Source organism: Babylonia areolata, chromosome 34 (assembly GCF_041734735.1).
Source record: "Babylonia areolata isolate BAREFJ2019XMU chromosome 34, ASM4173473v1, whole genome shotgun sequence".
Lineage (NCBI taxonomy): Eukaryota > Metazoa > Mollusca > Gastropoda > Neogastropoda > Buccinidae > Babylonia > Babylonia areolata.
This window is the reverse complement of record NC_134909.1, coordinates 14,444,889-14,452,388: the sequence shown is the minus strand read 5'-3', so window position 1 is coordinate 14,452,388 and position 7,500 is coordinate 14,444,889. Positions and strand designations below refer to the sequence as shown.

Sequence of the window (7,500 nt, the reverse complement as noted above, 5' to 3'; positions counted from 1 at the left end):
GTTTAACGACGCCAGCTCCGTCGAGTCAAGCAGCCGGAAGAGTTGCAGAGAGATCAGCTTGACGTCAGAGGCCAGAACCCCTCCCGAGCACTCCACTTCCTGTATGCTGGGAATCCCCCGGAAAGGATGTGACGTCATTCCTGTGGGGAAATCCCGCCCACACACCCCCTCGTTGTATAAATAGTTTGGGGAATCCCCTTCCTTACACAGACTCAACTGACCTCAGTGACTATCGTACACGCAAGCGCAAAAACAGATTCACAAAGTAATTCGCCGCCCTTCTCGCCTACCCTTTCAATCATCTATCTTTTAATGATAAGAATCAAATGTAGAAGAAATTAATACTGTAATCAGATACATACAATTGCCGGTACGCGTGACGGGACATTAAACATAATTCCTCATCAATACAGATATGAATATAATCAAATTAATACACCAGTTCTACTACTCTCTCTCTTAGACTACAGATGCGATAACGTAACCAACGAAAAATAACCTTTCACCCGTTTCTTCATTGATTATTTACGTTGTCTGCATGGCTTTCTCTCTCTTTTTTTTCTTTTCGCTATGTTGATCTTCTTAAATTTTGTTATGAAATCATTCTCTTCTTTCTTAACACTTCATTCATAAACCATCCCATTGTTCCTCCGTCTTTCTGACTATCTAAAATATGTTGTCATAAATGCCAGTATACCACGTACGTATAATATCCTTTTTACTACAACGACACCTACAAATGATGCGCGTTATGCAAACAAACGCAAAGACTGTAACTTACATCAGGGTTTAAATACTGCTCAAACATCCACAAATTTATTTAATAACCCCGATGAACATACACATTTCCCCAAAAGCCTACTACTCAAGAAAAACAAAAACAAAAACGAGCGGATGTCAACAACGAAAAATAGCAGTCGCGCTTTCTCTCCGACTCTCCGTCGCGCAAAGAGCCGCACGCTACAGCTCTACAAAGAGGACGGAGCATATCAATAATGTTCCTCTTCCCTTAGCCACCACCTCTGAACACTGAACTTAACGCTAACAAATCTACCCTGAAAAACACGCCCAGTCTACTACACATTCTAACACAAAAACAACCGTAGCGAGTAAAGGATTACATACCATTCTCTGATCCCTGGACAATGATGGATTCGAACACAAGCACGAGAAAGACACAGAAAACTCGCGGCATATTTCTTCCCCGTTCGGCAGCCATCATGGCGAACCAGCTTCGCTCTGCACAGAACTGTGGAGAGAAACAGTCTCGCTCCTCTGTGTGTGTGTGTCTGTGTGAGAGAGAGAGAGAGTGAGTGTTGCAGCTCATTTTGGATCGTAGTCAGTCTGCGCAGTTGCTTCCCTTGAGCTAGGCAGGAACGGCAGGGTTTGTCTCCCTTATACCAGCAGTTTTGAGTGGAGCGGAGCGGGGCAGGGGACCAGGGGTTGGTTTTTCTTTGTTGTGAGCTGTTTTGTTTTGAAATCATACGTGAATGTGGAATTTTATGGTGTGTGTGTGTGTGTGTGTGTGTGTGTGTGTGTGTGTGTGTGTGTGTGTGTGTGTGGGGGGGACGTGAACCTGAACCTGAACACTGACCTGCATCCAAAGGTCAGTGTGTGAGTTTAGGTCATATACACGTCTACTACACGGATCAAATTAAAGAGAGGGATGGGTGGACAGATAAACAGGGAGAAAGAATGAGAGGGAGACGCAGAAACAGAGACAGCACAGAGAGAGAGAGAGAGAGAGAGAGAGAGAGAGAGAGAGAGAGAGAGAGAGAGAGAGAGAGAGAGAGAGAGAGAGAGAGAGAGAGAGTTTTGGGAGAGAGAGCAGGGTTCCTAAGAACTGTTCAATGCTCCAGACCGATCTGAAAGTCCCCCACCCCCTTTCCCCTTCAATGGCGAATGGCATGCCAGCTTTCACACACACACACACACACACACACACACACACACACACACACACAAACTCTCTCTCTTTCTCTCTATCACCCCACCCCTCTCTCTCTTACGTCGTAAAATTGATTTATCAAGCTTGTGCGACTTCTGATGACACGTGTATAACTTTACAGAGTTCAGTGATGTATGCGTGTGTTTATTTAACATATAAACACACACACACACACACACACACACACACACACACACACACACACACACACACGAATTCTCTCTCTCTCTCTCTCTCTCTCTCTCTCTCGCCATTGTACTAATCGAACTGACTGTCCACACACAAAGACAGAGCCAAAACTCCATCGAGAGAAAGTCTGCCCGCGAAAGCTCTTGACAACGATGACAAGAAAGAAAAGAAAAGAAAAGAAAAGAGAAAAAAAAAAACCCTTTTGAAACGCAACCTCCCCACCCCTCCCAGCTTCTCTCAGTCATTAGTATACACACACAGGATATATATATATATATATATATATATATATATAAAACACACACACACCTACGCCTACACACTCATATGTCAACATATATATATATATATATATATATATATATATATATATATATATATATAACACACCTACGCCTACACACTCATATGTCAACACGCACAGATATATATCAGAGTATACACCTTCGTGCACGCACACCCACACACACACACACACACACACACACACACTCACACACACACACACACACACACACACACACACACACACAGACAAATAACACAGTCTCACTAACCAAACTTACTCCTCCTTCGAACCACGAGTTTCCAGTTCTTCAAAATGGGGTCTCCTTGTGGATTAACCGTGTTGGCGGTACAGCCATACTCCCTGTTCTCCCCTTCCTCCAAATCGTGAACCAGAATTCTCAGTTTCGACTTGTGACTTTCCTTCGGGTGAACCACACATGAAGAATAATCATTGTACGTCATACAGTTGTTTGTGATCACGTTCAACGAAGCCAGAACGCTAGACTCTGGCAGTTTCACCAGTTTCAACGAAATTAATTTCACATCGTTTTTCAAATCCGCGCCCCAGCATTCTACTTCCTGTATGGCCGAAATTCCCCGGAAATCACGTGACGTCATTCCTGGAAAAAATATAATCCGCACCTAGATTGGATAATATACTGCGTTTGGAGCGCGTGATTTGGGTTGATTTTTTTTTTTATGTGAAAAAGACAGGGGGAAAAAATGTTGACTAGTACACTGTCTCATGAAAACAGCTACTGTCTAATATAGAAAAAAAAGGAAAAAAAAGAAAGAAAAGAAATATAATCATATTCATTTAGTTACGCCGACGAACAAGTTTATCTGAGAGCTTTCAACAACAGCTTTTGACTACATAAGACTCGTAACCCTCAACAGTGATTAAAATGAAAAAGAAGGAAATTAAGCATATGTACATGTGTACAGTAGCCACACTAACCGACTGGCAACCATAATAGGTCAATAATAATAATAATAATAATAATAATAATAATAATAATAATAACTGCAGAATGAAGAATGAACAATAAATTTAAACAATGCCTAATCCCTAAATTATCAAACAAAACCAAAAACCCCAAAGAAACCGGCTCCACAGAAACCAGCAAGACCAACACCACCACCCCCACCTCAGAACACACGTCGATATATTCCAACTCACAGGCATCGCTCGCCAACCCTAGCCTTGCTCGCTACAATCCTTTAAAACAAAGACCCTAAGGAAATTTAGCTCGAAACCAACCACTATTCCCCTCAAAATCCATCAATCCACCGAATGATTAAGACATGGACCTACCATTGCTAGAATCGGACGCGGCAGTTGGAAACAAAACGAAGAAAAGAGGACCGAAAATCCACAGCCTTTCTGCACGGTAGGCAGCCATCATGGCGAACTGCCTTCACTCTGCTCGCTACTCCCGGGTCTCTGTGTGTGTGTGTGTGTGTGTCTGCCTTTCTCTGTCTCTGTGTGTGTGAGTGTGTGAAGGAAGCCGCACGATGACGTAGTCAGCAGGCCCTGGTTGCTTCCCTTGGACTGTTTCAAGCCGCCAGCTCTACTCTCCCTTGCACCGCAGTTCGGATCGAGTCTGGCTCAACTCGACGATATCTCTATGTTCGACTTTTTAAAAGCTTTATGATTTTGGAACTGAATTTGAACCGACTTATCGGATGTAAGTGGGGATATACTCAACAGACAGAGTGCCGTTTCTGATCAGTCAATCTATGAATGGATCAATGAATCAATTAGACTAATCAGTTCAGATCTGCCCTTCAATCGGTTTGGATCAACTGACCAGTCAGTAAGTCAATAAGAGAAAGAGAGTGAGAGAGAGAGAGACAGACAGACAGAGAGAGAGAGAGAGAGAGAGACAGAGACAGAGAGAGGGTGGGGGGAGAGAGACAGAGAGACACAGAGAGAGCGACAGAGACAGAGAGACAGAGAGAGAGACACAGAGAGAGAGACAGACAGACAGACAGAGAGAGAGACAGACAGACAGAGAGAAAGAGAGAGAAACAGAGACAGAAACAGAGAGAGAAAATGAGAATGGGGTGGAGACAGACATACAGACAGATGGAGAAGATAGAGACAGAGACAGACAGACATAGACAGACAGACAGATATTGTCAAAGACAGAAACATAGAGATGAAATAAAACGTTGTCACAAACTTACAAAAAAAAGAAGAAGAAGAAGAATTCCAAGACAAGGATGAGAAGGATGAAGACCACACTGTTGTGGGCCTCTTTTGTAGGAAGGATAACGTCGTGTTTATCATTGCCACGCTAGAAGTCTACAACGTTGTACAACACACACACACACACACACACACACACACACACACACACACACACATACATACACACACACACACAAACACACACACACACACCACCCCCTCACACACACATGTAATTCAAAGTTTTTGGTATATATATATATATATAAAATTAAATATGAAATGAATAAGCACAAAACACCTGCACATAATTCATGTCACAAAATAGCGAACAACCTCAACAAGTAGCGAACACACACACACAGGTAGGCGCGCGCGCGCGCGCGTACACACACACACACACACACACACAGGCGGTTGCATACATGTATACACACACACACGCGCGCGCGCACACACACACACTGACAAGGAGAAGACAGAGGGTAAACCCGACAGACTGAACACACACACACACACACTGACACACACGCACACACACTGACAGAGAGAGAGAGAGAGAGAGAGAGAGAGAGAGAGAGAGAGAGAGAGAGAAAGACAGACAGACAGACAGACAAACACACACACACACACACACACACACAGATAGACAGAGAGAGAGAGAGAGAGAGAGAGAGAGAGAGACAGACAGACAGACAGACAGACAGACAGACAGACAGGCAGAGACAGAGAGATACAAGAAAGAAGAGAGAGAGAGAGAGAGAGCGTCAACTTACTATCCCTTCTCAGAACAAGTTTCCAACTCTTCAAAATCGGATCCCCACGAACATCGACGGAATGAACGGTACAGCCGTATTCCCTGCTCTCCCCTTCATCCAGATCATGCACCAAGACTCTCAGCTTGGAGTTCCGACTCTGTGTGGGGTGCACGACACAGGAGGAGTACTGGTGGTAAGTCATACAGGTACTTTTGATCACGTTCAGCGAGGCCAGAACGCTGGACTCTGGAAGCTTGACCAGCTTCAGAGAAATCAGTTCCACGTCCGGCTTTAAATCGGCTCCCCAGCATTCTACTTCCTGTAGGGCGGGAATGCCCCGGAAATCCCGTGACGTCATTCCTGGAAAATTGGATTAAAAAGAAAAAAAAAACAAAACCTACTTAAACTTTGGACTCGACGTATCGTTAAACACGGTGGCCTACGATTCTTAGGTGGTGGGGGATCTTAAAATAAATTTAAGAAAAATACAAAATCCATTGTAGAAATAATATATATTTAATATAATATACATAATCTGATATTAAAGCCCAAGAACTGAATAAAAAGATGCAATGCATGTTGTGAATGCAACTCAAGGCCAACGAAATAACAATTTTCAATGAATCTATAAACTCGACTCACGCGTAACTTCTTTTCTTTCATTAAAACGTTTTAAAAAAAAAAGTTTAATTTTGCAAGAAACAAAACGAAAAGCGTAATTTAAGCACCCAGTCTTCATTCTCTGCTCAAACACGAACCACAACCCTGACAGCACATCAATACTACCAACTGCTAGCCAGCCTCGCACGCTGTACCCAGCGGCCTGTACGAAATATTTCTCATCAAATGGGATCAAAATTCACTTTAAACTTAATTCAACTGAATCAGAAAGGTGAAAAAACAACACGATGACCTACCGGTACTGGCCTCCGACGCAGGAGAGTGAATCCAAAGGAGAAAAAGAGGACAGAAAATCCACAGCCTTTCTGCACGGTAGGCAGCCATCATGGCGAACTGCCTTCACTCTGCTCGCTACTCCCGGGTCTCTGTGTGTGTGTGTCTGCCTTTCTCTGTCTCTGTGTGTGTGTGTGTGTGTGTGTGAAGGAAGCCGCACGATGACGTAGTCAGCAGGCCCCGGTTGCTTCCCTTGAACCGTTCCAAGCCAACAGTTCTACTCTCCCTTGGTTCGTTGTCGCTGAGAGTTCTGCTCTCTGTAGTATGTCGCTGCAGTCATGTGTCGAAGAATTTTTTTTTAATTGTAAAGATGTATGTTGTTCGTCGTGTTGGCAGTCTGTTCTGTGTTCGTATCCCACGTTCATGTGTTGTTTATGCAGAAAATGACCAAATGGAATATCTGTGATTAAACTCCGTATCCAGGTCGTCAATCAGTTAACTGATATATTTGAATTTCCCATCAATCAGGTGTGGTACCTTGCATAGGATATTGGATATGGATTAAGGAGAGGACAGAAGTCATTAAAAAAAAATCCCTAATTTCTATTTTATAGAAATTATACAGAATCCGACACGACTGCATTATTTCTTCTTTTCTATCAAGTGATTTCTAAGGAGATAGAAGGGTTAGGAGGGAGGCTGGGAGAGAGAGAGAAGAGGGGGGACAGAGAGAGAGAGAGGAGAGAGAGAGAGAGAAGGGGAGAGAGAGAGACGGGGGGTGGGGGGAGGAGAGAGAGAGAGAGAGAGAGAGAGAGCGGGAGCGAGGGAGATAGAGGGAGGCAGACATAAACCTGTACACATACAGACCGACAGACAGACAGAAAGACAGAAACAGTGTGACAAACAGAGAGAAAGAGACAGACAGACAGACAGACAGACAGACACTGGGAGATGGAGAGACAGACAGAGGAACGAAGAAGGGCGGAAGATCAAATCGAATAAATCAATCCTGTTTACAACTATTTCACTCGATACTGTATCCTTTCAACAGAAGACCACAACCAGATTCTCAAGGCAGGCAGGCAGGCATACACTCTAACAACAAATGTTTCCTTCTCAGTCTCATGTCAAATAAAAAAAGACCAGATTCGACACATTATACATATTTTTTTATGTGTACAGACTCGATTACTCACACATCCCCTTTAACCCCAGTACTTATACAAGCA

General features: G+C 43.5%; 1 protein-coding gene across 7 annotated transcripts in view; it reads right to left on the bottom strand.

The window, feature by feature from the left end:
* Positions 1-7,500, bottom strand: part of LOC143277441 (uncharacterized) — a 179,958-nt gene that overhangs the window by 106,278 nt on the left and 66,180 nt on the right. The gene's annotated exons all lie outside the window — the stretch shown is intronic.